This window comes from Phocoena phocoena, chromosome 11 (assembly GCF_963924675.1).
Source record: "Phocoena phocoena chromosome 11, mPhoPho1.1, whole genome shotgun sequence".
Lineage (NCBI taxonomy): Eukaryota > Metazoa > Chordata > Mammalia > Artiodactyla > Phocoenidae > Phocoena > Phocoena phocoena.
In genome coordinates this window covers 84,136,328-84,162,148 of record NC_089229.1, presented here as the reverse complement: position 1 = coordinate 84,162,148, position 25,821 = coordinate 84,136,328, and positions in this window count along the sequence as shown.

Below are 25,821 nucleotides of genomic sequence, written 5' to 3'. Positions count from 1 at the left end.
AACTCTTCATTCCTTTTTTTTTTTTTTTTTTTTTTGGTACGCGGGCCTCACCGTTGTGGCCTCTCCCGTTGGAGAGCACAGGCTCCGGACGCACAGGCTGAGCGGCCATGGCTCACGGGCCCAGCCGCTCCACGGCATGTGGGATCTTCCCAGACCGGGGCACGAACCCGTGCGCCCTGCATTGGCAGGCGGACTCTCAACCACTGCGCCACCAGGGAAGCCCTTTCGTTCCTTTTTGATAGTAGAATTACATGTCCACACCCTTTGCCATGTAACTCTAGGGCCTCCCAACAGGAGAGTGTACATCACTTACTTCATTTGTTTTGGATTTGGTCGTGTGATTTGGATTGCCCAGTGAAATGTGGGAAAATGTGAGCTGTGGCTTTAAGAAGCACCTTCTATCTCCCACCCCTCTTGTGCCCCTGCATTTATGACCTGTGAGTAAGAAATAAATGTCTGTGGTTGTAAAGTCATTGAGATTTAGGATTGTTCATTATGCACCAAATCCTGACCAATTTAAACATCTCTAAACAGACATTACAGCCCAAATTAAATATATCTGTAGATTAGATGCAGTCTGTGGGCCACAGCCTAAGATTTGTGAGATGGATCCTTGGCAGTATCTTTGCCAATACTAGCATTTAGATCTCTGGGAAAAAATTATATCAAATGTTTGGTGCATATAATATTTAGAGCAAAAAGAATGTTAATTCAAGGACTGACACCTAAACAACATCTATGCTCCTATTCAGGAGAGATGTATGAACTAAGGCATATAACTAATTGAAGTTGTGGGAGTGAAATGAGAGATTTTCCTTGTTATTGACTTGGATTAACGGGATCAGCCTACATTGTCCTCTGTCAGCATTATTTTATAAATGTAGGTCTTATCTTTAGAGAATGAATTTGTTTTCTATCATCCATGTTTGTTACAGTCGAAACTTTTTAGAGTGCCCTGGAAAAGTTAGAAGATTTGGACCTATATTTAATGTTTCATCCTTCTTCAGTCTGAGAGGAATCTTAATTACTGAGAGAAATAGCCTATGCTTACTAGGTCTTAGGAAATGCAGTAATTCATTTTACAGAGAAAACATCACCTGGGGAATTAAACAAGACTTACTGTCTGCCAAATTCAGGAGGAAATCAGCGTAGGCAGACACACAGCAGAGAGAATGGCAATGATCTCCAATTGCAGAGACATTAGCTTTCAGGTACCCTAGTTGTAGGTGAGAATCTGAGTGGGAGAGGGTCATGTCAGATCTTCTGGAATCATTTCCCTCCTTCCAAGCAAAGCCTTCTTTGCACCAAGACAGGAGCAATTGTGTGCACTGTCTAGTCTGAACATGCCCAAGACCCTTCAACTGAGCCATCTAATTTTTATAAATGTTTGATACGATGGCAGGGGCCAGTACAGACAGCACGCATTCCTTATTGCTCACTTCCCCAGGCTAATGCAACCTAGGCTATGTATTCTCCTAATCTTATAGCAGTGGGACTAATGTAACAGTCAGTACCCTAAACTTCCATATAAGTCAGGCTAACAGGTCCTTAGATCAGTTAGCTGGTCTATCCTGCTACCCAAATAATTATTTCATTTTGATTGTAAGTGCCATGAAGGAGAAATGAAGAGTGCTATGGGGTTATATTATTACAGGCCCCAACTAGACTGTGACATCAAGGAAAGGTCACTGAATAAATGACATTTAAATGGACACCTGAAGGAAGGGTGAGTGGTATTTAGCCTGAGAAAGGGATGGGGTTATGAAGTTATGTAGAATGTTAGAGAAAAAGTGGGGGAGAAAGAGACAGAAACAGACAGAGAAAATATGTGAAGTTCTATGCTACTATTTCTTAAGTATTTCTTAAGAGACAGTGTTCTATGCCATGAACAAAAAAGAACACTTGAAGAGGTTAAATATTGTTGGACAAAGTGAGAAGTAAAATCAATGAGCATTATGGCTAAGAGCCTGGAAATGAATGTCAAACAGACCTGGTTTAAATCATAGTTTCTTACTTACTAGCTTTGTGACCTGGGGCAAGTTACTCGTTTAACCTTTTCAACTCTCATTTTTTTTAATCTGCAAAATTGGGAAAATAATGTATACCTTAGGGTGTCACTATGGAGACTAAGTGGAACAGTCGATGTATACTCTTTAGCATCCTGACTGTCATATCGTGAGCATTAGACTTTTTTGGCAGAAAGATGAGCAGGTTCTGTGGATGCTTGGACACCAGGGCACAGTGAATGGCAGCTCTAGTGGGTGAAAATATTATATTTGTAAAAGCCTATGTATATCTATATGTATAATCAACTCAATTATTAAGAACTCAAAGCTGCCCTTCCACTTATTTTATTTTCTCTTAGGCAGGCGTATTAGGTTTCTAAGGCTACTGTAGCGAAGTACCACAAACTGTGTAGCTTAAAACAGCAGAGATGTAGTCTTTCACGGTTCTGGAGGCTAGGAATCCAAGATCAAGGTATTAGCAGGGCCATGATCTCTCTGAGACCCTGGGTAGAATCCTTCCTCGCCTCCTCTTGGCATCTGGTGGTGGCATCAGACCTTGGTGTTACTTGGTTTGCAGCTCATCACTCCAATCTGCCTCTGTCCTACACGGCCTTCTCCTGATGTGTCCATATCTGTCTCTTCTCTACTTGTAAGGACACCTGCTTCATTAGATTAGGGTCTACATTAACGACTGCAGTTTAACTTGGTTAAATCTGCGAAAACCTTATTTCCAAATAACACATTCAGAGCCACTGAATATTAGGACTCCAGCATACCTTTTGGGGGGACACAATTCAATCCACAGCAGTAGGTGAGTGAGGGATTACAGGGAAGGGCCCGTTCCCCCGTGACAGAGAGAACTCTTTCTGTGGGAAGTTGAGGTGTCTAATCATAAATAATTGGTGTTCCCCATTCTTTTCACTCCTAGAGTTCTAGACAGGCTTGGATTATTAAATGAGGGTTCTGAATCCTTTAAATGTTTTTTTTTCCCTCAGTTCTAAAAGTCTTCTTGAGGATAATCTCAGGTCTTGTCAAAATTTTCTTATCTCTTAGGATAAAGAAAGGTGGTTGAGGAGATATATACACTAAAAGAAGTTAATCATTTTTTTAAAATTATGCTGGAGTCAGGATGATATAAAATAATATATTAGCTTGAATGTAGACTCAGTGTAGCTCACTTTAATGGGTATTATTGGAAGGTTCATGATCTTTTGGTTGTTTTTAAGATTAAACCTAAATTATAACATTGAGTGTTCCTGCCTCGATGGGAGCTCCTGCCCTCCTGCATCCTTTACTCCATCAGTGTGTTGGGGTTCCTATGCAGAGTTTATAGTGATGAGGTCACATATACTTTCAAAAGAGATGAAAATTGATTTCGGATTTTTAAAATTAAGGAATTTTCCTTCTCTTAGCTAGATAATATTTAGAATGTTTTAATCATAGTAGAAAAAAAATTATCAGACTCACAGTGAAAAAAACCATCAAAGGGTTTACATAAGTCTTCTCTTCTTGGTTGTAGGAATTGCCTATGTAATATTTAGATACCCCATTAGTGTACTCAAGCCCTGCTGTCTGATGATGGGCACCTCTCTGTCTGCTTGGCATGTAAGTAAGGGTGGATGAGGATAGGGTGGTGCTTTCAGTCTGTCACCAAGTCCACCAGGGACATTTGGGGCCACCAATTCATCAAGCAAAAAGGGTGACTGTATCTCAGTCCTCCCCACTCCTACCTCCTTGATCTATTAAAAATAAAATGTCTCCTTCAAGTCCTCCTCTCAGGCAACATCTCATTTGACCTCAGACTAAAGGGCCAAGTCCTTTCTTAATAGATTAGAGAGACTTATGTTTAAGCTGGAGATTTTCCCATGTTATTTATTTTCCCTCCGTGCAAATATTTTACTGGAATGGACACAGTGACTTCAGTTGAAAAAATGGCTACAATCTGTGTTCCTTAGGAAGGGAAAATCATTGCATGTCTGGAGCTTGGAGATTTAGTCCCTGGACAGAGATTTTTCCAAGGATTCCCCTATAAACATAATACAAGAAGACAGTACCATTCCAGCTGGTCAGCTGCTTTGCCACTGGGGGAAGATTTGTTATCCTGGAGACTTAACCTCTGGGTCCACTAGTTTACTTAGCTTGCAGGTTTTAAAGTCAGAAGATGAACTCTGGAAGGAATGGTAATAAGGGGCTTAAAAATATCACTGTTGGTTTAACTAGAAAAAAGAAGACATCCAGCCTCTCTTGACCTAGGGCTTGTCTTGTCTTCATGGTTGTCCCTTTATCTCAGTCACACAACTTGCCGTTTCTTTAAAGGGCCAGGTAAATAAAAACAATGCAAAAAAAGATAATCCCATATTTGGGGAAAAATTTATAGATTAAAATTAAGGAGATAAGGCAATATAAAGAAACAAAAAAAAGAACTAAAACTGAAAAGTTTTGGGTTTAAAGAAATAATGGAATGCATAAGAAATTAAAAGAACCATTTAACAATGGAATGAATAATGATAATATGGCTGAGTTGTTTAAATTATGAATAAAAGTATTAATTTTATTTTTAGTAGAAATTACATTAAACCACTAAGCTAGGGAAAAAAATTAGAGGAAAGGAACAGAGAAATACTTGAATGCTGACAGATCTCGGAGCATCTTTAATAGTTTTAAAAACACTAACAAGAAGGCCTAAGGGACGCACGGGGTGGTTAAATTCCAAGAGCCAACATCACCATATAGAGGCAAATCGAGTCTTTAAAATAAGGCAACAGTAGATATCCCACTCATCACCTTCCCATGGGTGGAAATTCCTGAGGGGTTCTTTGCTGGGCTTTGGGTCAGTATTTTTAGGAAAGAAAGCCTTGGGCATTGACCTTTTCCTTTATATTTACTAGAAAATTTTTGAATTCAGTTCCAGGATTTCTTACCTGCTGTTTGCAGGCAAGAGAGTTATTATTATGTCACCGGTGTTATTAACGATACAATATATGTTATGCTTATTGTTATTTGTTGTTTTTGTTAGTAGTAGTAGAAGCAGTAGCAGTGTTGGCGTTCCTGTTTTGTAGATGAGAAACTGAAGTAGGAAGGGGTTAAGTGGCTGGCTGCAGATAATACAGCAGATTAGTGCCAGGGCAGAGCCTGTGTCCCAGCAACTCCAGACACTCAGGCTAGAAATCAGGTCGCTGGTTGTTAACCCAGGGCTCTAACAACAGCATCTTCTCCATAAATGTTGAAATTAAAGACCCCAGAAGAGTAATGAAAATGTTATAAATGTTATAAAACTTAGCAAATGGGACTTATTTTGGGGAGACAGTTGGAGAATTTGTAATTTAGGAAGCTCACTCTCAAATACACAAGGAAGTTTGATTACAAAATCCCGATAACACTGCAAAGCAAACAGTTGGGTGACATTGAGCGTCATGTATTGATAATTCAGGCTCCTTCTGCCCCATCCTTGAGTCCTCAGCTGTTTCTACTTTTTACCACCATGTTGAGAGGATACAGAAGACACCTGGGGAAAAGCTCCTGCTGGATGTGATCATCCAAGACCACGGATGATTGTTGTTGAGCGTGTCATTTCCTGCTTTCTTCTCTCCTCCGTTCTCTGATTTCCTTGGCCTGATTGAATTTTTGTCCTCCTCCATTCAGTGATTCTCTGGGTCAGCATTCCATTTGGCACCTGTAGCTCTAAGGAGCCAGACAGGAGGGAGTCTTTCTCTTTGGGCCCAAGGAACAAATACAAGTCAGGCAGGTGTTCTCTGCTCACCACACCTCTTGGCCAAAGGAGAAGAATCAGAGGGCAAGTGCCTCCCTCCGCTAAATACACACACACACTCATTCTTGCTCTCCCCTCACTCTCCCATTTCCTTTCTCTTCTTTTCTCTTCTCTTCTCTCCTTTAGAGTTTCCTGACACTATATCCCTTGCTTTTTCAATCACACAACATCCAGCAAAATCCAAGGACTTTGGTTTCTCTGTTTTTTCAAAAAGTTGTACCTTTGGGAAAAAGCCAATTTAGACATTTTTTCCAATTTACCATTTTTCTCCTGGGTACCAGCATCTTTTAGAAAAGTGTTAGTATCAGATCTGGCCTATGCTCCAAAGGGAGCATTTTCAAAGTCTATGTACCTCATCCTGCCTCCCTGGGATTCTGAAACCTTTCCCCAGGGACAGGCAGGTCCCTGATAGAGGATCACTGTATGTAAGGAGAGGTTCTGATGATGGATGTGTGTAGGCCATGGGAATGGTTTGAAGGCACAAGAAAAAATGGTTGTGATTCCCTGATTAGCAATGAAAGATACAGTTTGTGTAGACGAGCCAGAGAGTATTTATATTTTAAAGAGTGAAGGCTAAGCATGGAATGCTAGGACTGTATTTCACGTCTAAGAAAGTGACCACACTAAGGTGTACCACTCTGGCCTGCGTGGGTTGTGGAACCAGAACCACAACACGAGAGTCAGAGAATCAGGTTAATTAAGATGGGAAAATAAGGGAAGGATCTGACTCAGAAGAAGGATGGATGTCACCCCCTACTCTTGTCTTCATTAGTCAGCCATGAGGCCGACTCTTAAGAAATAAGAAAACCAATTAAAATTAGCTTATTTAAAAATAATACCGAATTCCTACTATGTGTTCCTAAGTTACTGAGTAAGGCGTTGGAGCTACAGAGAATAAAGTGACTTCAGCCTGGGTGTATGTGTGACAGATAAGCAGATTTATAACTCTAAGAATTTTTCATGGGTTGTCATAAGGGCATGCAAGAGGATGGAGAGAGAGGCAGAAGGCGTTCTGGAGGATATGTCATTTGAGCAGTGTCTTTAAGGATGACTAGGAATTATTCAGGTAGAAAAAGGGGGAGAAGGGCGTGGGAAACAAACATTCCAATAGTTTAGCAGCTCAGTCGGATGAGGGACTACAGAGAAGAGGGCATGTGTATCGCTGACATCGCTTCTGTGTACAGTACCTAGAGTGGCGTGGCTATGGCCCAGCTTTGTAGTGTAGAGCAGTGTAGACGGTAGGTCAAAGGAGAGCGACGCTAGACTCTTCTGGCTTCTCAGTGCGTGGGGCAACATCAAAGTTGTGGCACCATCTTGCAGCCTTCCTTTGTCCTCTTTCCTTCTCTATTTTGCTGCTCTCTTTCTAGCTCTTGTTTCCTTTCCGAGCTTCATCTTCTTTACTTCTCTCTTTTGACCTTCCTTTTTTCTTTCTCTCCTTTCACCTTTCCACTTTCTCTTCCAGTCTTTCATATCCCCTTTATCCATTATTAGACTGATGTATTTTTTAAAGTTCTCATAAAATACCTTGCCTGGTTGCCCATTTACTGCTTCAAGAAAAGAAAAAGATTACCACCTAGAACTAAGTGGACACAAATTGATCTTGATCTGTTTCTAAATTGATTTTGTTTTGACTCAGCTATCTCGAAAGGAAACCGCCAGCAAGAGAAAGGAATTTCCTAAACTCTAGAAGGACTTCTTTCTAAATATGTGAACCAAAGTTTAAGAACTGACCCAGAAATCAATAACAGAGTAAGGAAGAACTTGGGTTCTACTCAATGAGGACACCCTTTCACTCAAACACCCTTTCTACTAGGGGAAGGAAAAAGGCAAGAAGACAGGAGATGAGACCCTAGGCAAGTGACTAAAATACCTTTAGTTGTCAAACTTAAGGACCCTGCCATTTCCATTTCACCCCACCATTAGCAGGAGTGGGGAGTCTAGAGCAAGAAGAGGTAAGTTAAAGAAAATGTAGACAATTATGATCCTCCCACTCCATCTCTACACTTATTTCCATCACATCATTTTTATTTTAAGAGGTAATGAATGTCATTCTAGAGTACGTTTCATACTACAGATTGTATTATTAAATTCATTTGAAACAAGGACCATACAAGAGTTCTTATTTCTTTTTCAAAAGCATTAATCAACATTAATTAGATCTTGTTTCTATCTCTTTTTCATTTGTGTAGACCCTAATTTATTTTGGTTTTGTATAGCAGCGGCTCAACGCATTTGCTGGTATATAGCCTCATTGCCTTATATATTATGTGATTTTGGTTATGATATTAGGTGAAGGGCTTCCATTTTTATTCACTCCCTCGAGCAGCAGGTGTTGAGAAGCGGGAATAGATCTCTTGGCTTTCTCATGGCCTTAGGCAATTCATAGGCGTTTGGCTGCTGTCTTGCTTTCATTCCAGATATTATTATTTTTTTTTTAGTACCAGGTCAAATTGAAGGACTAAAAAAGAGAGAAAGGAAAGGAGGGAAATAAGTAAAATTCAAGATCTCGATGAAGCTTAGAACTCATTTATACTCAGAATAAATCATTTATTCTTTGCTTCTTACCTGAGACTCAGTCAGTCATCCAGCACCCTTTCCTTTCTGTTGTCATTTTGCATACTTGCCCTCTTGCCCCTTTATACCTTGTTCATATGAGAAGCTTGCCCTAACCATGGTGAATCTATCTTTCCTTAAGATTTTTATTTCAATGGATGATCCATATTTCAAACAGGAAATACATGACCTCTATACTAATTCTCAGTTTTCCAAATATTCATTTCAGATATACTTAATGAGCAACTAAAGTACATTATATACTATTGGAAGGGATTATGGAGAACAGAAAGCTGCCTGAGACCCAGTTCTTGCCCTCAAGGAGGGACAAAACATCTATACAACTTCGTTATCAGGTGCATAAAGTCAGAGGAGGTGGAGATGGTAAAGATAAAGGGAATCAGGACTCTAAGTTGAACAGCAAGTGGCTTGTGAAGTATGCCTGTACTTCTAGAATCATGGACTCTCCTAAACTACTACTAAAGGATAGATTTTCTGTTTTTACAGCTTCTGTGCATAATCCTGAAAATGGTCCCATGGGAAGACCCAGAAAAAGCTGGCAAAAATATCTAGAGATTGGGTTTCCTGGAAATCCTGTTTGAGCTACCCTGTGTTTACTTAAACTTATTTTTATCTTGTTGAGGCCAAATCACACAGAGGACATAAAGAAACTTTGGGGAAAGTATATTTCCAAGCAATAGCCTGTTCTGAACTGGAACAATCTGTGGACGGGCACTCTATACCCACACTGTGCATTTTGTAGCTGAGAGTACAATTACTGGCATTACGGGCTGAGAAGGTTTTGGTGCAAATTTGAGCATCTGGGTATACGCTTAGGAGGATATTGATGTAGGTGACTGCAGCCCCCCAATCTTCTCTCCAATCTGCTTGGGATAACTAGAATGTTGAGGAGGGGGAATTTTCCTACCCTTCTAGAGTTTTTTTTTTTTTTTTGACTAGTTTAATAATTAAATTGACATAAGGTAGATCAATAGGAGAAAAAATTAATTCATATGCCTGGAAGTATCATAGAAATGGGACCCTCAGTGTGACCAAAGCAGGCTACCAATACATTGTTTTCAGACAAAGAGACAATTATTTGTGAAGAATTAACAAAACAAAGGGGCTTTGCTTAGGGTAACAGGCTAGTAAAGAAATAACAAAGTTTGTTTGTATAACTTTCTTAGCCTTGAATTCCCTAACTAACTCTGGTGATAAGAATGTTTTCTATCCTCTTGGTCTAGGGAGTTCTCTCCTGCCTTCAAGGAGAAGGTGGGGGTCATAGTGACTTTTTAATATCATCCCCCCAGACCGGCTGTTTCTCAAGTAACTTTAATTCAAAATAATCAATATGCCCTGGACCCCAATAGTTCCTTCTTCTGGTTCTTCCTTGGAAGGTTCACATATTAAAAGTTGAGCTGGTAGATTGTTCCATCTCATTGAACCATCCTCTTAGTCTTGACAGCAAGGTCAGTTCAGTTAATCTCATTTCAGGAGGTGGTGATTCCACATAGGTTCAAAATTAGGCCTATGATGCAAGCAATCAGTTGTTTACTAAGAGGCATTTCTATGGAGAAAAAAGAAATGCAATGGCTGATAACTGGAGCAAATTATAAATCAGTTTTTGAGTTCTGAGTGTAGAATTGAGATTTCTAGATGTCTGGGTTGAAGCATCTTTTGCAGTCTGCATGTCTCAGATGATGTCATCAGACCAGGTAGATTTTCTGAGAGGTCCGTACAGCAACAGGAGAGAAGAATTTGTCTGAACATAAGCTATTGTGGTGGTTTCCCTAAAGCTTATATTAAGACATCTAGCTTGAGTTTGTAGGACTTCAGGAAAAAAGGGCAGTTTTAGTTCTCAATGATTCCAAGTCCAAAGAGTGAGAGAAAATTGGAAATGTTAGCTTGGAGAGCTGTAGCCAGATATTGGAGGAAATTAGAAAATTTCAATATCCAGTTTAGTTTTCAGGTAAACAATGAAACCTCAAGCAAAATTAATAACACTAGAATCTAATATCCATAAGTGTGTATTATAGTTTCTACTGACACATACTTTTTCTCTCTAAAATCACCCTCATTTCTACCAAAGATAGCCAAATTAAGGCTAATTAGTTTGAAAATAAGTCTATATTCAATAAACTTGGCCTTGTTATTTGCTTACGTATAGAAAGAACAGCAATTGACCATTTAGGCTCTTTTAGATCTGCTTCGCTGGTACTTTTTATAAGGAATCTCCAGATTGAACTTTCAGTAGCCTCTTGAGGCTAAGAAGCCAAGCCAAATATTTGCCATTAGACTTCACCTGCAGTACCTATAGATTGGGGTGAAATCGTTTTCCTCCTAAGGTCCCCACAAATATCCTGAGGTTCCTGGGACTGCCAAGAAGTGACCTTTCTCCCTCACCTGGTAAGGCAGCCGAAAATCCTGTAAGCAAGATAACAGGCTCTTTTTTCCAGGGGGCTTTATTGGCTCCATAAAGTCAACCTTAGTTCCTTAAAGCTGTCTGGTCATAATCTGAGACTATGTATTTCTCTCTCAAATATGACATTCCAGTCAGAGCTTTGGTAATGTAATCAATGTTTCAAATTGTGTCCCGTTATAAGGAGAAAAGATTCTTATTGAACTTATGCAAATGCCAAATTTAACATTGCCAAGAGAATAAGAATACTCACTGAGAGTTTCTGAATTCTGGAGGGATCAGGTAGGGCCGAAAGGTAAATGTTTCAGTTCTGTTTACAAAGGTATAATTTACCGAATTACTCTAAGTCATAGCTTAAGAGAAAAGAGAAAAACATTTTCTTAAATCTAGAGAAACAAAACATTTAAAAAATCAGCAATGTTTCAAATAAAAAAAAAATTAACAAATTATAATCATCTTTTTCAGTTCACTTAGTCTCATATAATTAACTCTTGTTTTGCTTGACCTCTCGTTAGAAGTTTTATGAAGCCATCAATTTCTCCATTAGGGTTCTGTAAATTCTTACCCAGTTCAGCGGTATGATTTGAAAGTTATCAGAAACTTGTATTCTAGAGTACTTGTTAGATTCCTTTCCATGAATTTCTCTGAAGCTGGCACACATTTGCAGAAAACCTTTGTAAAAGCATCTGAGTAAAATTATAACTGTCTATAAATGATGGAAGACTTTAAAAATGTCCGTTATTAAAGATCTGATTCATTATAATGGAATTGACAAGGAAATTTGGTTATTGTTGGGACACACATTTTAAGATAAATAGAATTAGGACAGTTAATGTTATATTAGGACTTATCCACATTTCAGGATTTTCATATAATGTTTAGAACATTTATATTAATAACATTTACCCACCTAATATAATTTTTTTTTATACCCTTCACCCTGCTTCCCCTTACGTTACCATCTTATGTAACCATAGTACAGTTATCACAGCTAGGAAACCAATATTGGAACGTTACTGTTAACTCCAGACTTTATTCGAATTGCACTAGTTTTTTTCTACTAATGTCCATTTCTGTTCCAGGGTGCCATCAAGTCCCATGTTGTATTTAGTCATCGTGTCTCCTTAGTCTTCTCCAGTCTGTGACAGTTTCTTGGTCTTTCCTTGTCTTTTATGACCTTGGCATTTTGTAAGAGTTTAGATCTGTTTTAGTTTCCGGCTTCCCCCTCCATCCCTTTCTTTTCCTGATCAGCACCTAATATAATTTAACAAGGTTTATCATCATTTACTTGAAAATGTTTCTCATGTAATTCAATGTACCAAATAAGCCTAATTAGTTTGATATCCCTCTTTTATAAGGAGAGAAAATAAATCTTTTGAGGTGTTTCAGGGACCCTCTGGAAGACCCCAGCATTATTTCTAGGTCATTTAGAATTTGACTTTTGGGAGTTTTGTCAAAAATATCAAAAAGCTTTTAAAACACTTGGTCAAATAGGATCATAGGTCAAATAGGATCATAAGTCATTTAAAGAATCCATTGTCTGGTCATTGATGAGTAGGAGCTTTTATTAATTTCAAATAGTGACTCAAACCAATAAGTCTTTTTATGGCTTAAACAAAGACACAAAAGATGACTCATAGGAGAGTATTTAGCCCTCACAAGATCCAGAAAGTTCATTCCCAGAGCTAGTCTAAGAAAGTAAGAGCTTTTCATTGCCACAGGTGGTAAAATGGTGTAGTGAAACATTGGCTCTGGTTTCCCATGAGAATGTGGGATACCTCTGGTCATAGACCGCTAATCTGTGACACTGGGCAGGTACTACTGGAATGGGACTTTTCCAGCACTAACAAGCAACAAAAGTTGAGATGACAAAGGACCCCTTATGACTAATTCCTCTGAGCTGGCACAGTCAGACTAAGAAAATGCTGCTTATGACTTCATGTCTTGGAACCCCAGTTAATTTGACTGGCCACCAGATGCACTCCAGTAAGTGCACCTTCTGGATGGTGGAGATCAGAGAGAATATTCTCATTGGTCACAAAACTAAGTTCTCAGGACATAGAACAATCCAGAAGGAAGAGCCTCATTCAGTTTTTACATAGGGGACCCACAGCAAAGTTTGTCTAAACAGATGCTGGTCTGGTGAGAACTGTCAACTCACTAGTCTGTGAGGCTGGTTCAAACAGTAGGCATATAAAGGGCCCGTGCTTGTTGTTCTGCCTATGGTTCTTCCTCCTTATGACAAAAAACACAACAGACAAAGAAAACTAGTGACCGTCTCTGGAAGGAAAGAATCAATAAAACGTGAGAGTACTCATTTACCAAATACCAGATTTGCTATGTCCCAAAAAACCAGCTCCACAAATATTTTCTCCTGCTAATCTAAGTTTAGAAAAAAGAAAAAGGACTCTCACGACTTTTCCCTTCCACCAGACCCTGCAGGCAGATTGGGAGGATGATGTGGTTAGAACACTTACCTTCTGCAGGCCTTTGTCAGAGGTCCCAGGATCTCATGGGAGGTGTGTTTGTGTCTGGGGGCGGGGCTGGAGGGGCGTGGTGGAGTGGGGAGCAGGGTCCAGCTGGCATCCTGCTGTCCTGGTATGCCAACTGTCAGGGAGAGGAAAAATTCTCCCCTACCCTTCTTGAGTTCTTTCGACTGGTCTAATAATTAAATTGACACAAGGCAGGTTAACAAGAGAAAAAAACCAATTTAATTCGCATGCACCAAGGTCTCCTAGAAATGGGACCCCGATGTGACTAAACTAGGCTGTTTACATATTATTTTTAGACAAAGAAACAATTATTTGCGAAGATTTAACAAAAACAAAGGGGCTCATGCTTGGGGTAACAGACTCGTGAAGAAGTAACAAAATTTGTTTATATAGCTTTCTTAGCCTTGAATTCCCTAACTCTGGTCATAAAGATGTTTTCTATCCTCCTAGCAGAGGGAGGATACCGTCACATGGGAGATTTATTTCCCACTTTCAGGGGGAAAGCTGGGGGTCAGAGTGGGTTTTTTTTTTTAGTATCATTATTTTTCCACCAGCTGTTTCTCAAGTAACTTTAATTTAAAATAATCAATATGCCATTGAGGTATATTTGGGGACAGCCTGCCCTGGGCCTCAACCAGAACCTCGACCAGCATTGTAGACATCCAGGCTGGCATTATAGAAAGTCATTTGAGCACGAGAAACTCAGAAATCTTAAATATACTAAGATGGACTTGGTCTTTGCCTACTGAAATTTCAATATAAGTGGATAAAATACTGGTGGATTAGATACAATGAAGAAAATTGGTGACACTTACCAGATAAAGGGGCTTATAGTGTAGAATTTATATTTAGATTTAAATTGTGGTGAATGTCTTCCAGAAAGACAGCAAGTCCTAGCTGGAAACCTTGGCAGAAAGTCAAGTGATGAAAACAAAGTGTTACAGGTAGAGAAGATGGCATGGAAGAATACACTAGAAGGCAGGAACAATGGGAGAAATGAAGGTGAAAAACCTACACATACTTCCTTTGGCCTGAAGGCTTTTGATTTTAAATGAAAAGTGGAGGAAAGGGAGAAGACATTTTATTACATATGAAATCCACTCAATTTTGACCCTCGAAGTAGGTCATGAGGGTCCTACTTAAGTCCTACATGGATGAGGACTTAAGGCATGAGGTTAGAGCAGCAGTAGATTGAGAGAGAGGCCTTCAGGAAGAATGAGGAGTTTTACTTACAGATAACTGGTAAAGAGGACTTATTAAAATGCTATTTATTTTCTGCTAGCTTGCTTCTAAACTTTCTTTTTTCGCTATCATGTTCTTACATCTCTGTCCATCTTCCACTGCCACAAAACCTAACAATTTTTCTGGTTTTGGTTGATTGGTTCTATCTTTCAAATAGGAAAAATGCAGAGGAAGGTGGCCAGGATATATTTAAACGATTTCATCAGATTTTATGTGTTTGCTTGAGGTATCGATGCAGCTTATGAAGAACCCCATTTAATCTCAAAGAAGCAATTGAAGTACTGAAGTCTTGAAAACTTCAATTTTATTCTTGTCAATCAGAATTAGAATTTTAGTAAGACTCACTACAAAACTAAAACTGTTGATAGTTTAGATACGTATTAATTACTTACGTCTCCAGCTGATCCGACTATAAAACTGGAAAATCATAAGGTAGCTGACTAGATGAATTTGATCGGCTGACTGGGTATCAGCCACTGAAGTGGTACCTGACTGTGTTAATGATTGAGCAATAATTTGTAGGGTTTTTTCTTCTTTTTCAATTTCAAAACAAAGAAATATATTATGCAAATTTTAAGTGGACCTTCAAGTACATTTTGATTATGCTTTTGAAGGAGATAGCAGGAATTTTTGGAAGCCTGTCTTTGTTTTTTTTTTGGCTTTTTTTTTTTTAATTTGCCTATAGTGCAAAGGGCATAAGCCAAAATTAGAAAGTCATTTGTTTACTTTATTCAGAGATAAGCGAAATATAAAGGTCAGAAGTCATATAAATGTCTCCACAATTACATTTGGCTAGTGAAAAATGAAAACTTTTTAACCTTCTTTTTATTTTGGTCATTCTTGACATGAGAACAAGGAATCATTTTTAAAAGTCAAGCTGGATGAGGCCTCAACAACCATGAACTCTACCCTTTCATTTGTGTCATAGGTGAAAACCAAAACCCCAAATGGTTACGTGAATAAATCAAAGTTCTGCAGTTAACGGTGGCAGAACTCTGTGGTGTAGAAGTCTTTTAAATAACTCAATAAAATTTAAACGCCTTACTTAAGCACCTAACAACTTGTCATACTCTGCCTCTTCATCCCTTTCTGGCCTCACCTCTGTCAAACTTCTACTTGTAATCTTTGCTCCAACCATAGTAAACTACTGTAGTCACCCAAATGTGTGCTGTATCATGCTTTGCATACATAATTGCCTTACTGGAAGGCCATGCCTCCTTCTCAGTTTGTCTAGCTAATCACTACTCTTTCTTTGCTGGGAAGCTTGCCCTGACTCCCCAAATGGACTTCCATAGCCCACCTCGTTGTTTCTGTGGCAATGCTACATATCAGAACTTCCATCATAATCTTACCACACTCCATTTTTTAAATCCCTCCCTAGATCACAGCTCCTGAGTGCAAGAATGATGGCCCGTTTGAATTTGTATAACCATGAAAACAATAATAATAACAGTAGTTAACATCTATTATGTGCTTACAACAAGTAGGCACTGTTATAATTGTTTTATTAGTATTAACTTATTCCTAAACACGGTATCTGCCACAGAAACACTCACTAAGTAGTTTCTCTTTGATTGTTTGGAATAATGCATTCATACAGGAGTGAGTGCCAGAATGCTGGCCTTAATAACTCCCAGTCCAGAGATTTGGGTAGATGCTACTACTGGTTATCTAATATCCAGACAGATAGAAGTGGATGTGGAAGCTCTTTGGCTGCCCTTCTGCAGATGTTTGAATCTTAGAAAGAGTAGAACATACCCACTTTACTGATGTAGTTCCAACTATTATAACTTGGTTTCGAGAAGCCAGATACTCAGAAAGCAGGTTTTCCTTGCACTCACATCATGGTTCATTGCAGGAGTTTTCTAGACAAATGGCAACCATTTCATGCCTAACAAGACTAATATAGATGGGTAACAATTTTACACCCAAAATTTATGCCAGTTTCTTCGTGTCTGCAAGGCCTTATATATTAAGTGAAATTACCAAAATTCTATTTCCCTTCTGCCCTTGATTCTCCATATTTCAGAGAGATTATGTATTTACAGTGCTAGAGAAGGTGTACAAAGAAGGGTTACATTTATAGAGTGGTGCTTATGTATCATTGTACATAGACCCAAACATCTGGTGTTATTATTTATTTACATATTTAGCAAATAAAGTAGAATGAAGGCAATTCTATTGAGGAAACCCAGCAACACATTTAAAACATCATTCAGATGCCATGGTAGTTAAAATAACGTGCTAATTTGTGGCTGAAAAAGAATGTGTTCAAATTTTTCTGACTTAGCCTGGAGTAGGATCAGTGCATGGGCTTTAGCCGGGTGGTCCAGGACCCCTGCAATAGTGTGCAAAAATTTGTGTAAGAGGCCTGAGGCTTTTATCAGGTGGTTAAAGGTATCTGTGTCTCTCAAGTGATTAAGAACTTCTGCTGTCAAGTATCTTCAGCCACCCAGCTTGCACTGCTCTGCAATATGGTTTAGGGAGGCCATATTTTAAAGTATTACTTTCAAAGGCAAGATTCAGCAAGTTAAATAAACTGTATGCTCAGGTGGTCCCACTCAGGTCAAAGGTCAGCCACTCATGTGCCAGAACAATGTCTTTGTTTTCTATGCTGTAGCAAAATTACCTATTTCTGTTCCTGCCTTTGCATTCTATTTGAATTTTGGAGGTTAAAATTACCTAGTCTAATGGAAGAGTTTTCTTTCTAAATTGGGCTCTACTGAAAACAATCAATAATTCAGAAGCTATCAGGTGGCCTTGGGAACTGTCTGTGGTGACATAAAAGGTAAGTTTATAATCACAAATTCTGTGACAATGAATAAAATCATGCCATAAACTGGAATTGTATGAACCACTTAACTATGGTCATCATTTGGATAGGTTATTCAGATTCATGACGTTCATAAAACTTTGCTTGTGACTCCTTAGTTAAATAAACACATCTATTCTTGCTGCGAAGCTCTGTACAGTTTTTTGCTTTGTTTAGAGCTGGTTAGGGGTATGAATTCCCCCAAACTATACCAGTGTGGATGTTGTGCTGAGATTCTAATATAAAACAGGTGAGAAATTCATGTTTGTCTGTGTATTAAACAAAATGATGATTTCTAAAGACTAAATATTACTCTAAGAGCACAAAATCAAAGCAACCTATAAATCCTTTTATTAGATAAGAAATTATTGTTTACCCTGTGTTGCAAAAATACAAAGCAAATTATTGACATTTCTTATTCTAAATAAAAAAGATAATCTCACAACTGAGAAGATATGTCTTAACCTGCCCATGGTCCTTCCCTAAGAGTTTAACATTCAGATTCCTGATCAACCTTAAATTCAACCTTTACTTTTCTCTAAATGAGGTTTACCTGCTTTATGATTTAATTGTTTTACATACAGTGGTTTTGTGGCTTAGAAAAATGTTTAAATATTAGGTGAAATTTGCAGATATTACTGTTAAAATGTTTAAAAACCACTTAAAGAAACTACCTCATGGAACAATCAATACAAAAAGTATTTTAATTCTGTAATACATTGAGAAAAGAGTGTTCTGCAGGAAGGAAGTGACTGATAGGGGTGCTAGAGTAACCCATCTTAAAGGCAGCTTCCAGCTGTATGACTTTGTAACCAAGCAGGACCCTCTGGGGCCTTCTCAGAACAGGACTCCCCATCACGTCCTTCACCTGCCTTTTGTCTGTAGAAAAGCTTTAGTCAAAGAATAAATTTAATCAGAGAAGTGAGAAAATGCAGGAAGAAAGGAAAACAGTCAAGCTAGACAAAATAATAATAGTTTAGCCATTAAACACAGTCAAGGACCTTTAGTTCCTCCACAGGGATGGATAATATTCTGAGCCATATCCTTTGAGCTGTTTTGCAGATACTGAAACCCCCACCAGGTGGAGGAAGTTAACTGTACGCTCCCCACAAGTACGTAGACCCCAGACCTGTTGGTAACAGAAGGTTGATGAGGTTGACTCCCAATTATCTCACCACCAACCAACCAGGAGAATGTCCACTAGCTGATCACACACCCCAGGACCCCCCTCCCTCAACCTGTCTTTAAAAACCTTTCCCTGAAAGCCTTCGGGGGGTTCGAGTCTTTTGAGCACCAGCTGCCCTGGACTCCTTGCTTGGCGCCCTGCAATACCTGCTGCACTTCCCTTCACCACAGCCCGGTGTTGGTAGATTGGCTTCACTGCGCACAGGGCAAGGAGACCCAGCTTTGGTTCAGTAACAATTTATACTTCTGTCATTGGAAAAAAATACGATGATTGTTTCCCACCAACTGTCTGAAGGGCTAATTTAAGTTTACATCAGTGTAATACATTTTATCTGAATAAGCAATGAGTTGCTTATTGATAATTTGTTATCACATTCTTTATGTTAACAAATCGTTCAAAGAGCCACTTGAGTAATTCATGTAAGTGTTATGTTCTCCAGGGACTGGGCTTTGTTTAAAGTTAAATAACCAAACAGTTAAAACAAGGAGAGAATTAAATCATTTCACCTCTTTTCCTTCATCTGTCATTTGACTAATATGCTGCTTCTTTACTTCAAGACTTTTTAAATAAATACGGATTGACTCACTGATTTGGTGTACTGGTTTTCTCTTCTTTAACTCCTCATTCGAGGCTGATATATTGGCCCTCTTTTTAGTGATGGTTTTAAACCGCTTCTTTGCTCTTCTCAAGGTAACCTTGGTGATATTGTTGCATTTGTTCATTATCGTTTTTTATGCAGCAACTATCTCTATTGATTTGTCTGTGGCCTTTGATTCAGTGAATCACAGCATATTGCTATTTGAGTGTCCCTCAATTTGGCAAAGTTTAACTATAGTGGAATGGTTCTCAGGCTACATTAGCGAATAAATCCCAGTCATTTTGTTTAATGGTGTTGAATCTGAGGTGAAAGTGTTACATTCAAAGTTACCTCAGGAGCTAATTATGGGGCTTTTTACTTTTTCAGTTTTTATTAATGACCTGCCGACATCGTATAGTTCATGAAATGCTCTGAACGTGTACGTGCTGATGATACGACCTCAGACCCAGAAAGAACTCGGGCAGTATGAAGGCATTGTGTGTCTAAATTAGACACATTAGACTTATTAAGTGGTGTTCACAGCGTAGATACAAATTTTACATAGAATATACAGGCTCACATTTTGTAAAACTACACAGAGCAATCCTGGGGAGTTTTATATTCAGCTACTTTGTAAGTGGAAATAAGAGCACAAGTGGCTGAAACAGATGAGGAAATGTATATCTGGGTCTTTATATACAATCCTATCCCATATTAAAGACAGCATTATTTTTAGTAAAAACTTCACATTTCAGAAGTATGCTATTTCCCACTAAGGAATTCAGAAACAATGTTTAGCTTCTTTATACCCATCTCTTTGAATGTAAATGTGAAAGTATACTTTCTCCAGAATTTTCTTAAATTCAGTCAATTATCAAGTGGCAGAATTTCTCCACAGTAACAAAAGTTTCTTTGAGACTAGCTTACCAAGTACAATTTCATATTCATCCACTTGCTAAAACATATATGAAGCTGGAATGGACACTGGGTATAGTCCATATGTTTTGGAGTAACTTCACAACTCACAGGAATCTTTTTTTCCTGCATCCCTTGTAGAGGAGGGCAGGGTACTGGATCACATTTAGAATAATAAGATTTCCCACACTTCTTTTGGACCAAGGCAGAGAAATTGATTTTTCAGGGAGAAAGAGAAGTCTGGCCAGATGGCTTTTGTGCCTGGGTTTTCAAGACATCCCTGGGTTCAGCAGTACAGACCTTGGGTTCCAGAAGTCTCTTCAGAAGCTCATAATAAACCTTCTTTGTTTGTAGAAGCTGTGCATATACTAATGACATAGAGATGAGAGCAGTATGATTTCTCTACTCAAGGAACTTATATTTCAGTGGGCTATACAGTGGTTAAGAGAATGCATTCTGAACAAAGTTACCTGGTTTTAATTAACTCCTTCTGCTACTGTTACCGAGTCCAAATTCATACTGCTCACCTAATGATGGTCCAGTAAATTGAGAGATGAGTTGTTGGGGCAAGGAAAAGTGACTTTATTCAGAAAACCAGCAGACTGAGAAGATGGTGGACCAGTGTCCCAAAGAACCATCTTACCCGAGTTAGAATTCAGGCTTCTTTTATACTAAAAGTGGAGGGGATGTGGTTAGTTGTTGCAAACTCCTTGGTGCCGGAATCTTTTGTTCTTGCATTGGTCCACATAGGTCAGGTCGTGATGTTCCTGTAAATCTCCAACAAGACAAATGTTATTCTCTGTTCTGCAACTTATTATCTCTATATGAATGGAAAAGTGTTACACCTTTAAAGGTCAGAGCCTTGAGAATGGTTTATCCTATTTATATCAGGCTACAGGCTACATATTTAACTTGCAGCAAAAGCAACAGAATACAGAGGTTAAAGTAAGAGAAACAGATCTAATATGGAGTCAGATTTGTTCTTCCCTATTACACTACAATCAGCTGAGTAACTCTGGGCAAATCACTTATCCTGTCTGGCTTCAGTTTCCTCATCACTAATATGGGGCTCATAATTATACCCACCTCATAGAGCTGCCAAGGGTTAAATTAGATAATACATGTTAAAGGTTTACATAAGTGACATACATAGAAAGTGGTGAACGAACAGTTGACTCTGATTATTATTAAAGAAATGAGCATCCAACAATAAGGTAAGTGCTATAGAAGTATAAACAAAACAAAAAATTCCAAGAGCACAAGAGGCAAATTGATCAGTTTTGACTTAAGGAAATGGAGATTGGATTAAAGAGAACCTCACAGAAAAGATGACATTTAAAAATAATAGTCACTACTACATAGTTATTACGTTGCAGGCACTGAACTGAGCACTTAAGAGGCTTGATCTCACTTAATCCTCACAGTGCCCTGTAAAAGGATTCTTCTTTTACCGAGGACACTGAAGCTCAGGAAAGCTGAGCAATTTGCCCCAAGTCCCAGAACCAGGAGCTGGTAGAGCCGGGAAGCAGTGCCAGCTTCCCACCAAGGTTTAAGCACACTAACCTCCATGTTCTGACCACTAAATTCCACCTCCTTTCCCCTTGAGCTCATTTTGAAAGGATGTATGTGAATTTGCTGGTTGAAGAAGGGAGCTAGGCAGAGAAGAATTTCAGGTAGAGGAAAAAATATGTACAAAAGTACAGATGTGTTAAAATACATGAAAGGAACCTGGGACCACATGTAAAGGGCTATTTGGGCCATGCTGAAGCATTTGGATTTGGGTTTGTGAACAGTGAGGAACCACTGAAGATTTCAAAGCCACTGAGAGAAGTCACATAATCAGATTTGTATTTGACAGTAGGAATACCATGGACAGTGGTTCTGGATGGATTGGAGGGTGATGACATTAGAGGTAGGAGACCTTTGCGAAGATCTGGGCAGGAAGTAGTGAGAGCTTGAAGTTAGAGAATGACGGAGGAGTAGAGTGGAAACAACAGGTTTGAGAGGCGTTTCAGTGCTGGATTGAAAAGGGTTTGATAACTGATTGCCTGAATAAGAGAGAGAGAAGCTGAGGCTGACTCAGATCTCTATCTCAGTGCTGGGTAATTGAAATTAATGGAGATGGTGAATACAAGTTTACTTAATTTCCATGTAAGGATTTGTTAGGTAAAGGCAGGGTTAAGAAATAGCAAAACTTCTAAAGGATATTTTAGGATATGAGGGGACATTTTCAGAGATTTAAACTTGACAATGCAAACTTCTATTGTCTGTAGGAAGAGTAAAGGAGAAATTAAAGGTACCAGCACCTTGGAAAATTTCCAATTGCCATTACAGGCTCTTAGAGGGTCAGTGGAAGTGGCAAGTATGCACAACTTTCAATTACAGTAAAAGCTCACTGAGTTGGATTAATTGGGGTAAAGGGCAGCCTGACTAAATAAAAGTCTGATTTATAGAAAAAAATTTAAATAAACTCAGTTTGATTACTTTTAAGTATTTTCAGCTAAATTAACTCTATTTTTTATTAAAAGTGATAAATTACTAAGGATGATTTGTAAATAATATGAAAAGGACCCAATCTGAAGGGCAATTATATTTATTAATTTATTCATTCATTTAATAGCTATTTAGCACCAACCCTGTGCCAGGCAATACTGAACATGAATGATGCTTCTAAGCGTCACAATCACTTTATACTTTTAAATTAACCATTCTCCTTCTTTTCTTAGAAGTCCAAATCTTGAAACGTCTTAGATATCTGGCCTCAAGATGAGTTGCCTTGTAAGCCTTTCTGTGTTTTGCAGAAAATAAAAAGATCTCCATTTAAATGGTCACAATTAATGAGGCAGAAACTTAAGGAAGTTTTTCTGTAGCTGAGGCTCCTATAGGTCTCTGTGCTTCTGTTCTTACAACACTCCCATCCATCTTCCTCTCCACCCTGGGCACAGTTTCTAAAATGTAAATTTGACCCTGTGGGTTCCAAGTTTCATCTCCTTCCATCTTGGATACCATCTACAGGATAACATTGAATCAGGATCTCTGGCGTGAAATTCAAGACTCTGGTTGTATCTGAATCCTTATCTATCTCTATGTAACTCACTGAAAATTTGCCCCTTGCTTGCTTCACATAACCTGCTGCTCCCTGGCTCTGTATTTTTGCATATGTTGTTCCATCTGCTTAGAAGTCCCTTCAAATTTTATCCTTGAACTTTTATTCATCTTTCAAGACTTTGGTCAGGAGATATTTCCCCTTTTCTCTCTCTCCTGGACTCATCCCTTCCTCTGCTTTACTTCTATGCTTCTGCTCTTGAACATATCACATGAACATTTGTTTGTTTAAATGTTTCTCTCCCCAACTAGACAATAAATTTCTTGAGGTCAGGGGCCTTGTTGGATTCATCTTTGTTCCTGTGGTACCAAGTATAGCAGGAGGCACCATATAGACACTAAGAAGTATTCACTGAATTGAGTTGAGTGAAATGTTCTTCACTAGTGTGGATTCTATCAAAGCTTCTTGCTTTACCTTTTTATCCTGGCCCCTAATCATTCAATGTACTCTCACGTATCGTATGAGAAGGAGAAAGTACCTGGTAAAATATTTTAAAATCAGGTAATGTTATTTATTTTTATAAAATTGGGTTGAGAGTGTGTTTTCCAAGGATATATATATGCTTTCTTACTTTTAGATTTAATTTTTCCGTACATTCCCCTCTCATTCCTTCAGCCTACTCTCACCACATCTTCGCTCTATCACTGTCTGTATAGGTTCAAAGTCAACTCTATAATTAAACCAGAACTTTCTCCTTAAATCTCTGTTCAGTGATGTGTCATCCAAAGCTCAGAAGATTTCACATTTGGAGGTTAGGCCTATTTAAGTGCTGTAGTCCACTGCCATAAATTCCTGGTACATTTGATCCTCTGACTATTAGCTTGCTCCACTGTCCAACTCTCCCAGCAGTTATGTCTTAGGCACCTAGCAGTAAATGATCACTATGACAAGAAGAAAAGCAATTAATTAGATTAATGTTCAAAGAGTCTCCTTCAAGTTGTCAGTACCCATATTTATACCATAATGCTGTAATTTTGGCAGAATTATTTGCTTTTTATGAAAATCTGATGAAGCAATTTTCAGATTTCCTAACATGAATCAAAAATTTGAAAAACATGCAGATAAATATCCATCTTCCTGTTAATTCTTCTCCATTTTAAGTAATTTTACATTTTGGGATTTGGGCTGTGAAAGATGATTAACCAAATATTTTAAGAATGGGTTTTCAAGCAGACTTTCCAGTCCAGTTGTGAAAAGTCAAGGCATTCTGATATGACTTCATCATTAAAACAGTTAAGTAATAGAGTTAGCGTCAGCATTTTTGGTCTTTGCCGACTGAGAGCAAAGCAGAAATAGAATGGTGAAAAGATTTTTCTTAATATGTGTAGGAAAGTCATTTAGTAATTTGAGAACTTTCTAAAGTGCTACAGGATGTAGTATGTATGAGGCTTTAACACAAACCCACACACAGAGCATTATAAGAGAGAATAAACACAGAATATTCTCTAAAATTCACCAAAGAGAAAAGTAGTAGAACTCAAAGTAGGTGATTGTTCTGATAATACCCAATGAACTAAAGTCCATCCCAGTTTTAGTTTTTTAAGGAACCTCTACACTGTTCTCCATAGTGGCTGCATCAATTTACATTCCCACCAACAGTGTGGGAAAAGGGTTCCCTTTTCTCCACACCCTCCCCAGCATTTATTGTTTGTAGATTTTTTGATGATGGCCATTCTGACTGGTGTGAGGTGATACCTCATTGTAGTTTCGATTTGCATTTCTCTAATGATTAGTGATGTTGAGCATCTTTTCATGTACCTCTTGGCCATCTGTATGTCTTTGATGAAATGTCTATTTAGGTCTTCTGCCCATTTTTGCATTGGGTTGTTTGTTTTATTGATATTGAGCTCCATGAGCTCTTTGTATATTTTGGGGATTAATCCTTTGTCCGTTGCTTCATTTGAAAATATTTTCTCCCATTCTGAGGGTTGTCTTTTCGTCTTGTTTATGGTTTTCTTTGTTGTGCAAAAGCTTTTAAGTTTCATTAGGTCCCATTTGTTTATTTTTATTACTTTAGGAGGTAGGTAAAAAAAAATCCTGCTGTGATTTATGTCAAAGAGTGTTTTTCCTATGTTTTCCTCTAAGAGTTTTATAGTGTCCGGTCTCGCGTCTAGGTCTTTATTCCATTTGAAGTTTATTTTTGTGTATGGTGTTAGTTAGTGTTCTATGACCCAGCAATCCCACTACTGGGCATATACCCTGAGAAAACCATAATTCAAAAGGACACATGTACCCCAGTGTTCACTGCAGCACTATTTACAATAGCCAGGACATGGAAACAACCTAAATGTCCAACGACAGATGAATGGATAAAGAAGTTGTGGTATGTATATACAATGGAATATTACTTGGCCATAAAAAGGAATGAAATTGGGTCATTTGTAGAGATGTGGATGGACCTAGAGTCTGTCATACAGAGTAGAGTAAGCCAGAAAGAGAAGAACAAATATCATATATTAATGCCTATATGTGGAATCTAGAAAAATGGTACAGATGAACCTATTTGTAGGGCAGGAATAGAGATGTAGATGTAGAGAATGGACATGTGGACGTGGCGGGAGAGGGGAAGGTGAGATGAATTGGGAGATTAGGCTTGACATAAATATACTACCATGTGTAAAATATATAGCTAGTGGGAACCTGCTGTATGGCACATGGAGTTCAGCTTGGTGCTCTGTGATGACCTAGATGGTGGTGTGGGGGCGGGGAGGAGAGGAGGGAGGTCCAAGAGGGAGGGGATATAG